Source organism: Lipotes vexillifer, unplaced genomic scaffold (genome assembly GCF_000442215.2).
Source record: "Lipotes vexillifer unplaced genomic scaffold, Lipotes_vexillifer_v1.1 scaffold1018, whole genome shotgun sequence".
NCBI lineage: Eukaryota > Metazoa > Chordata > Mammalia > Artiodactyla > Lipotidae > Lipotes > Lipotes vexillifer.
In genome coordinates, this window is record NW_006782724.1 from 93,148 (window position 1) to 103,685 (window position 10,538).

Below are 10,538 nucleotides of genomic sequence, written 5' to 3' on the forward strand. Positions count from 1 at the left end.
TACAGACTTAGTGGTGAATTATGCAGGTAAGAGCAGGACTCAAGAAGAGTTAATTAACAAAATAGGGAGATGTAGGTTCCCAACTCAGCAGTACAGTATATATGCCTGTAATTGCTTATATACAGCTGATCCTTGAACAACATGGGGGTTAGGGGTGCTGACCCATTTGCGGAGTCAAAACTCTGTAAATAACTTAGAGTTGGCCCTGTGTATCCACAGTTCTGCATCTGTGGATTCAACCGACCTCAGATTGTGTAGTACCATAGTATTTACTATTGAAAAAAAGTCCACATGTAAGTGGACCCGTGCAGTTCAAACCTGTGTTAAGAGTCAACTGTAATCTATTATACACAAAACAGAGAAATAATTTCTGTTACAACAAAACAGTATCACATCAGCTAAACCAATATTCTAATATTCAGGGCCTAATAAAGCTCAACAGAGTTGTAACTGGAAAAAGCATCTGTAAAGCATCTTGAAAAGAAGTATCAATAGAACATCATGTTCCTCATTTATATTGAAGATGCTGTGCCAGATAGATATGGTAATCAGGGAGCAGTAAATATTCTAGATGTCCCAGTAAGATTTATGCATGCCAAAGGATGAGAGATATACTCTGTGAATGTTTAGGGGCCTGACACATTGGTAAAGTTGCTAGCAGACTATGATTCATCATATCAGAATATCCTTTCTAAAGTGAGAGATAAGTTACTTCACCATTTACCACAAAGAGAAAGTGACCATATGTCATTATGTTTTTGGATTTTGAAGTCAAGTTATACCAAAATTTGGTATGCTACATCAATACTTTTACTGGGTAATCCATAAAACTGTTAGTTTGAGAGGACCTGAAGCAAGAACCACTTATTCAGCAGGTCCAGCCTGCAGTTCAAGCTGCCCTGCTACTTGGGTCTCACGTCCCAGTAGACCAGGGGTGCCACACTACAGTCTGTTGGCCAAATCTGGCCCAACACCTATTTTTGTATAACCTGTAAGCTAAGAATAGTTTCTATTTTATTAAACAGTTGAAACAAATATCAAGAGTAATATTTCATAACGTGAAAATTACATGAAATCTAAATTTCCATGCCCACAAAGCAGATTTTATTGGAATATAGCTACACTTCTCCTTTCACTTATTGTCTATGGATGCTTTCGTGCTATGATGACAAAGATGGATAGTTGTGAAAGAGATTGTATGGCCTATGAAGCCTTAAATATTTAATACCTGTCTCTTTATAGAAAAAGTTGCCACTCTCTGCAGTAGAAAAAAACCAGAAACTTGTAGTGGAGCCTCTGGCAGCACTTAAGAAGAAACCATGGCTCAGATTCAGTTTGAGTTTTATACTACGGCCATGCTCTCTTTCTCAAAGATAAAACTTTTGTGGGTTCAATATCATAGATGTCCCCTCACCCAGACTGATCTAGATATTGCCACTATTAAATGTTTCACCTGCCAATCTCAGAGGCCATTTGAAAAGTTGCTCCTGGGGTGTTTCTAGTATCCAAACTCCTGATAATAAAGCACCAAGTAAAAGTGTGACCTAAAATACCTATGATGATTTGGGCATTATCTAATTCACTAGGTCATAAAGCTGGGTGTATATCTCAACATTCCACTGAAAACTGGAGATAAAGTGTGTAAGAACAAAACAAAGATGGATCAGAGGAAACAAGTACACTACACAAACATGTACCTTAGACACCCATGGTAGCTGTTCCTTTTGTTTTACTCTCGCTCCTTCATATCACATCGCAAGCTTCAAAAGGAGTTCTTTATGAGCACCCTGTGCTGGAGGGAAAAGCAGCCACCCACATACTATACTGACACCACCTGGCAATGGATAGCCACTGTATTATGGCCCCACTCAGGGGAAGACTGAAATTTTCAGTAAAGGGAAATTCTCCTAGTGGACAGAACTTGGGGCAGTACACCTGTTTGTCTCCTTCATGTAAAAGGAGAGACTGTCTAAAGAAAATGCCTATGCTAGCTAATGGGTTGGATGACCTATCAAGGTTTTGAAAAGAACAAGATTTGCATGATTGGTGATAAGTCTAGACAAGAAATAATTGAAAGAACTTCTGGATATAGGCATCAGTGATGAAGGTAATTGTGTTTGCTGTAAATGATCGTCAGAGAAGATTCATTTCAGAGGAGGCTTTAAATAAAAGGAGAGAGACTATGACCCTTCAGATGATGTCACTGACTCTTTCTGACTCTTCCCCAAACATCCTTCTGCTGGCTTGATAGAGCTGCTGCATATGTAGCCATGGAGGTTGGCAAAAAGGCCATGCATGACTTTGGTTACTTAGAATTATCCTCACCAAGGCTGATCTGGTTACTGCTGGAACCCAGAAGCTAATGCTGATCACCTAATAATGTATTATTTCCCCAAAGAGTAGCCATCCACCTGGTAGCAGGCTAATTACATTGTCCCCTTTCATCGTATCTATCAGATCTACCCCACACAGGGGTAGATATATACATATATAAAATCTGGGATGCAAATATGCCTTCCTGTCTGTAACACTTCTGCCAGTGACACTATTCAGGGAATTTCAGATATCCTAACACATCAAATAACATCACCACCAATCAAAGTGTATGCTATTCATTTGTATGGCAAAGAAGTGAAGCAATGAGCTGGCATCCATGAAGTTTACTTACTTAGCACATACTCATGATTCAATTGCAGCTGGCTTTATAGAATTGTGGAACAGCCTGCTGAAAGTTTAATTATACCACTGAGGGACAGACAAGTCTCTTTAAGGTCACGACATTCTCCATTTATCATGTAATATATGCCATAAACCAGAAGCCACTATATGGTTCTCCCTTTACTATAGCTAGAGTACTTAGAATAGGGAAACTAAGGGGTTAGAGGTAGGGGGTGTTCTTTTTTTACTATAACATAAAATAAATCACCAGAAGCATTTTTTGCTTTCTGTTTCCATGACCTTGATTTTGGTGCCTTAGACGTCTCAGTGTCCAAGGTAGAAATGTTTCTACTAGAGAACACAGTTACGCTCCTTTAAATTAAAACAAAACAAAACAAAAAAACTGAAATTACTCTTTGTGCTCCTCATGTCATTCAGTGAAAAGGGTCAGTATCCTGATGAAGTGATTGATATTCATTATCAAGGAGAAAGTGGATGGCTGCTACATAATAGGACAAGAAAGACAATGTCTGGAACTAGAGGATTCACTGGCTTTTAGTACCTTTTAGTACACTTTTTCCCAATAGTAATCAATGGAACACTCAGCAGTCTAATAAAGATGAGGCCAAAGAGATTCAGATCTCAAGAATAAACGTTTGGGTCACCGCACTTGATAAAGATCCATTCTAGGTAATTGCATAGGGTAAAAGGAACATTAAATGGGTGTTGAAACACAAGGTGCAGAAATGGGACTGTTAAAGTCAGGTTTTATATTAATTGTTTCTCTCCACTTACATTAAGAAATGGTGGTGGCTAAAGACATACTTGAGGTGGGAATATATCTACAGTGCTATCATCCCATGATTAAATGAGAGCTTATGATATTTTGCATGGGCTCACACATTTTTCATCAAGAAAAAGAATAAGAGTAGATATTGAGAAGCAAAAGGGGTGGACTGTGCTGGGTATTTTCGTTTGCATCTCCAGGACTCCTCCTCACCCTTTCCCACCATAGTCTGTTTCCTGAGAAGTTATAACTTTACAGACTGCATCAATGAGCTCCTTTCCCATATGGTTGGATTTAATCATTAGGAAACACCTGCAAAAGATAGGATGGAAGGGGGGCATTGAGACTGGGATACACATTACACTGACTCCTGTTGAGTCTATTAAACATCACAGTTCCTTCCTGGGAGCCCCCTCTTACAGCTAGCTATAGTTACATTTTCCAGTTCTAGTAACTGCTCAATCCTCTTACCTCTTCAGATATATGATTACTAACAGTTCTTGCTAGCCCCAAGTAGCTTCACCCAAACTTTTTGCTTTGCTTAATTGCCCACACTTGTAAATAGTCTTTTCACTAATATCTCCTCAGGTATATTTTAAATACACCCTGTTTGTGTGTGAAATCTGTTTCCTGTGGAGAGCCTGAATGATACAGAGTGACACAATATTAAATGTTGTATATTACTTTTTCTTCTACCTCTTAAGTCTAAAGTATTAAAAGTTCCATATAAAATAGATATCATCGTCTTAGAAAATGTCACCAATACCATACTTTCCTATGGCAATTCAGTCCTAGTTTTGATGAAAGGGTAATATGAGAATAAATGGATCTTCTTTGTCTTTTTGTCTCTTTGTGCATGCTTTAGAAAAATGACCTTTAGAAGCAGTGCACTGGAATATAAATGCAAAGTGCCTTTAAACATTTTTGACAAGCTTAGTGCACTTAAAGCCTCTACTGCTGTGTAAAAACAAGTTGGTTAAATAACTTACATTTAATAGTTGCTAATAATTATTGTTACCTCCATATAGCTTTGGATTTCATCATGTTGTATAAATTTATTATAGTTGTGAAGAATTTTAAACAATTTACTCAACTGGTGAAATTTTATATGGATGAGAAATACATTATGACATGGCAAAATAAAAATGAGCAATCTAAGTTTAATTCATAGATTTGGATCACCCTTCTAGTTATTCTCAGTAAAACTGACTAAATGATAAAGAAACACAATCAATAAATATATCCAAGTAATACTTAACTGGCAAATAATACGGCATGTCATAGTAATTTGTGTCAATGTTTTAATCATTTCTACACGGTAACAGTATACACTTATAATTTTGTAAAATTATTTCTGTATTTCTTTATTGTGTTGCTTTGTTCTTACATCTTTAGTAATGTTAAACACTTTTTAACATGGAGTCATATCTATATAACACATTGCATAATATGGTTTCAAGTACTGAAGAGTTTGCCCACAAATATAATAAAACCATTTTTACTTTATATGTATAACTTCAGCATGGCTTTTTGCATATACATTTATTTACATTTGAAAATACCAATTGGTAAGCATATATGGGATATTTTCTAAAATACACCATGAAAGTGATAATTAATTTTTAAAAGAATCAACGTGATGATTAGCGATGATCATTAAAACTGTGCTCTTTAGGGCTTCCCTGGTGGCGCAGTGGTTGAGAGTCCGCCTGTGGATGCAGGGGACATGGGTTCATGCCCCAGTCTGGGAAGATCCCACATGCCGCAGAGCGGCTGGGCCCGTGAGCCATGGCCGCTGAGCCTGCGCATCTGGAGCCTGTGCTCCACAACGGGAGAGGCCACAACAGTGAGAGGCCCGCGTACCGCAAAAAAAAACCAAAACAAAACTGTTCTCTTTAGAATCTTTTGGAGATTGGGTAGTTAGGTGGCTTTCAAGGATGTTCTGGCAGCTGCAAGTAGCAGTTATGTGTGGATTTACCTCTAGAAAATAGAAAAATATAACTAGAAGAATCTTTCATAAAGTATTTATGAAAGAAGATTAAGACAATGGAGATACTGAGGCTCAATCAATTAATCTAACCTAGGGAACTCAGTCAGCATACTGCTTTCAGAGAAAGGAATGTATTTATAAAGTTTTCTTATGTAAAAATAATTCAAATTTCATGTGGGATTTCCTGCCCCCAACCCCAATAGATTAAATTGTATCAACCCCCACCCCTAATATCCTACCTTTGCTTTTTGGACATCCAAAACTCCTGAAGTAACAGAGGTAGTAAGGCAGCCTACTTCCTGGGAGTCTATTTTCCTTCTGGCTCCAAATTCTCTTTCTGCTGAATTGGTTCAATTTCTGGATCATCTTATGTGTTGTTCCTACTACTAGGGTGCCATATTTAACAAATAGAAATACAGCATTTTAAGTTAAATTTGAATTTCAGATAAAAATGAGTGGTTTTTTTTAGTATAAGTCTGTTCCATGCAATATTTGGGACATACCTATACAAAAAACTTATTTATTGTTTATTTGATTATTTATTTGATACATTTAACTGGGTGTCTGTATTGTATCTGACAACGCTACCTATTGCATACTAGATTAGTCTTTGACGAAATTCAGCTTCTTTTCATTAGTTGCTCCTTCTCTCCCCACCCCAGTACAATAAGATTTTTTTCATGAAATAGTTTTCAGTTAAGTTTTAGGAGAGCTAGAGAAAAAAAAATATGAACAATAGGAGATGTTGTAAAACACAATTTATTTTCCCTCCTAACATGAAAGTAAAATTCACTGCTCTTTATCACCAGTGTATGCATTTTTAATTGGTAGTGATTGACTCTTGATTACAAGGAAACAGAGAGAGAGATTCTTAAAAACGACTTTGAGTAAATTTACAATGTCTGTACTTGTTTCCCCATATATAGCATGAAAAGATTGATTATTTATATGAAGGGTATGTAGATCTATCTATCTATCAAATTTAAAGTTGCATTAAGATTTTGGGGACATCTTATATATACATATCAATTTTAAGAAATAAGAATTTTTTTGCCATTAAGGAAGGAAGCAGAATAGATGAGCTAAGGAAACAAAGAATGATAGGGTTAGAAAATATTTATCTGGAAAAGGCCTTGAGGCCTGTTTTGTTGTTGTTGTTTGTTTGTTTGTTTCAGTATGCCCTACTTCCACTCTTCCTACCTCTGTGGACCAGTGGAATAAGCCCAGACTTTGCAACTGGGGAGACTGACTCAGCATTCCATTGGTTTTATAAATTTTATAATTTTTAACTTTTCTGAGCCCTAATTCATTTTTAGAGTCTGATATTTTCATCAGGAATTTGCTCATATGCAGCTTTGTCACTGAGGCCATCTCTTACCACCCTGTTAGTATAGCACATCAAATGTATACTTTATTTTTCTGCACAGCACATATCATCTCTCACATCATATGATCCTTCACATATTAACCCGTTTATTTTTTTATTGCCTATCTCTTCATGCCAGAAGGTAGCCACCAAAATGACCAGGGTTTTGCCTATCATTTCTTTCCTGTATCCCCAACATTTCAAACTGTTCCTAGCACATAAAAGGATACAATATATATTTCTTGACTGAAAGGTGAGCTTTACCTATTTCCATATATCATAAAGGGCTAAACCAAATTCCAGAAGATTTTTCTGAAGCTTTAAAGGTGTACTGCATATAGAGAATTAGGATAGTGCCTGGCTCATGGTATGCAGGAAATGAATCATTAATTTTATTGTTACCAACACAGTGCACACGCCCTGACATGTAGTAGTAAATCAATGGATTTTAATACTCTTTCCTTTCCTTCCCAATTTCTTTGATTTATCTCCTTTGTTGAAGTCCTAGCTTCTCTGAAAGCTAGGACTGAACGAATCATGGAAATGCAGGAAAATACAAAGAACAATGAAAACGCTAAATTTACAAAATATTAATAATAATGTGTTGCTTGAATTACATAAATATATTTATAATAATTAAATGAAAATGCTTGAAAACAATAGCACAAAAGTTGCAGAGGTGTCTATAATGTCACATTATTTTAAAATTTTAGCATCTTGGAGGTAGCAGGGAGAGTATTCAGATATATTAAATCTTACTAAGTCAAAGATTCTTGTAGTCTCTTGGGTAATAAAGTAGAAAAAGAGCTTGCAACTAACAATCTCATAAAGAAGAAAAATAAATTTAAAATAACTTGATCAATTCAAAAGTGTGCAAGAAACAGGAGAAAACCTTGTAATCTAATAGATATACATAAATCCAAATGTATAAACAAATCCAGTAATTTGATGAGGAATAAATAATGAAATGAAAGTGGTCACTGCATTTAAAAATAGAATCTAAATATAGGCTGCTTTAAAAAGACACCTGACATTTAAAAGTAAAGAAAAGGTTATTATAAAAGTATGGGAAATATGCCAAAACAAAATGAAAAAAACAGTAAGAAAATTGGTATAGCTATGTTAACATCAAAGATGACTTTAAGGCAGTAAGAATTACTAGAGCTGTAGAGAGATACTTCAGCATGATAATAGGGTCAATGTGCCTGGAGGGTAATCAATTCTAAATTCGTATGCATATAGTAACCTAGGTTTATACTATGTAAAGCAAAAATTGATAGAAATAAAAAAGAAATAAACACTACCACAAATATATTGGGAAATTTTTCAGGTATTCCTCTCAGTAATAGAACAAGAAGACAAAAAAACACTAAAGCTATAGAAGATGAGACAAAATTATTTTTTAAAAATTCAGCCTAGGGCTTCCCTGGTGGCGCAGTGGTTGAGAGTTCGCCTCCTGATGCAGGGGACACAGGTTTGTGAACGGGTCCAGGAAGATCCCACATGCCGCGGAGCAGCTAGGCCCGTGAGCCAGGGCCACTGAGCCTGGGCGTCCGGAGCTTGTACTCCGCAACGGGAGAGGCCACAACAGTGAGAGGCCCGCATACTGCAAAAAAAAAAAAAAAAAAAAAATTCAACCTAAAGCTGACATACAGAATGCCACCAATAACAACTAAAGAACATGTATTCATTCCAAGCGTGCTTGGAACATTTACCAAAATTGATTATAGGCAGAGCAATAAAGCATGTATCAACAAATTTAAAAGATCTCTTATAATACAGAATAAATTTTCTGGCCACAGTGGCACTATGCTAAGAAGCAATAACAAAAAGATAGCTGATCAGCTCAGTGCTTTGTGACCATCTAGAGGGATGGGATATGGAGGGTGGGAGGGAGACCCAAGAGGGAGGAGACACGGGGATATATGTATATGTATAGCTGATTCACTGTGTCATGCAGCAGAAACTAACACATCATTGTAAAGCAATTATACGCCAATAATTTTTTTAAAAAGCTGAAAAATCCTCAAATGTCTAAAAAATAGAAAACTCTTCTAAATAACTTGGGTCAAAAGAAATCACAATAGAAATTTCAAATATTTTTAACTGTATGATAATGAAAATGAGGTTTGGTGGCCTTTTTGGATGCAATGAAGATAAAATTTGAGAAAAAAATATAATGTGTCAGTGAATATGTTAGAAACGATTTAAGTAGCAGCTTCTAAAAGTTATAAAAAGACTTCTAGCAATTCCATGTTCCTAGCAAAGACTAGAAAAGAGAAAATTTAAAATGTGTGTGTGTTTTAACATATTAGACAGCTGATGAAGCAACCTGGACTTAAAGGGAACAAAATGCCTAAGAAGGCAAAACCTTTTGGAGAGGTATGACAACATTCTGCAGTTGTTTTTTGTTTGTTTGTTTGCTTTTCTCCCATTTGAGTGGGAACCACACTCAAGGTGAGACAAAGTGCTCAAGATTCTGAATAACAGCATAGTGTTAGGGAGTTTCACGGGGACAGATGACAAAAAAAAAGCACAAATTAGAGTATTTGCGAATCAGGATCAGATTCTAAGGAAAAAACGAGAGGAAGAGAACTGAGTCCCAAGCTCTTCAGCTTCTCTGTTTGTGAAATCCACTGAATTCTAAAGTCAAAGGGACCATCTAGGAAGCTAAGATGAAATCTTACACAAACTAAAGACTTCCAGTTTCCAGGTCCTCATGCAATGAGCTTGGAAATCACCACTCTCCATCCTAACAAGTCAAACACTGAACACACTGAGCTGTCAACTCTTCTTGGACCCATAAGAGAGGGGAGTGGGGGATAAGGGCAAACCACTGCCCCCAAGATTAGAGGGACAGACAGGTAAATACAGGGAATCATGGCTTCCTAGGGCTCAGACTCAAGGACTGAACACCACTGTGGGAACCAGAGCTACAGTAGGAAAATCTGAGCTGTAATTGACAAATTGCTGGAGACACAGTGTAGATAACGTTGAGAGTTAAAAAGTCCAGGGGGATCTTATCATAGGAGGGCCCCCACAATACTGTGAGATTTACCTTCAGGAGTTCAAGCAGATTCCCACAGTAAATATCAGAGGAAAATATTCCCATTGAGTTTCATGCTGGGGGTTGGGAAAAGGAATTATTTTTAAATATGCCCGAACACTCTTAACACGACCTATCCTCAAGAGAAACTAGTTAACCAGAGCCTAGCCTGCTGGGGTATTTTCAGAGCCTAACTGACCTAGGGAAGAGAAGTACCTAAACTCCCTACCCACTCTAGCCATGCTGTCCTACCTCATCAGGAAGAAGAAAAAAGAAAATCCCTGAGAAACATATGTGATGTTCTCAGTCCACAGGCACAGACTCACTAAAAGACTGAGACTTAACCATAGGACTGTAGAATGCATTCCCTCCCTACACAACACCACATTGCTAAAGGCCTATTTACAGAAGTTCCTTTTACCTGGAAGATCATATCCAACTACCAAGAAAAAATTACAAGGCATACCAAAAGGCAAAAAAACCCACAATTTGAAGAAACAGAGCAAGCATCAGAACCAGACATGACAGGGATGCTGGAATAATCAAACCGGGAATTTAAAACAACTAGGATTCACTCACTAAGGTCTTTAATGGATAAAGTAAACAGCACGCAGGAACCGATGGGCAATGTCAGCAGAGAGATGGAAATCCTAAGGACCAAAAAAAAAAAAAAAAAAAAAAAAAAAAAAAA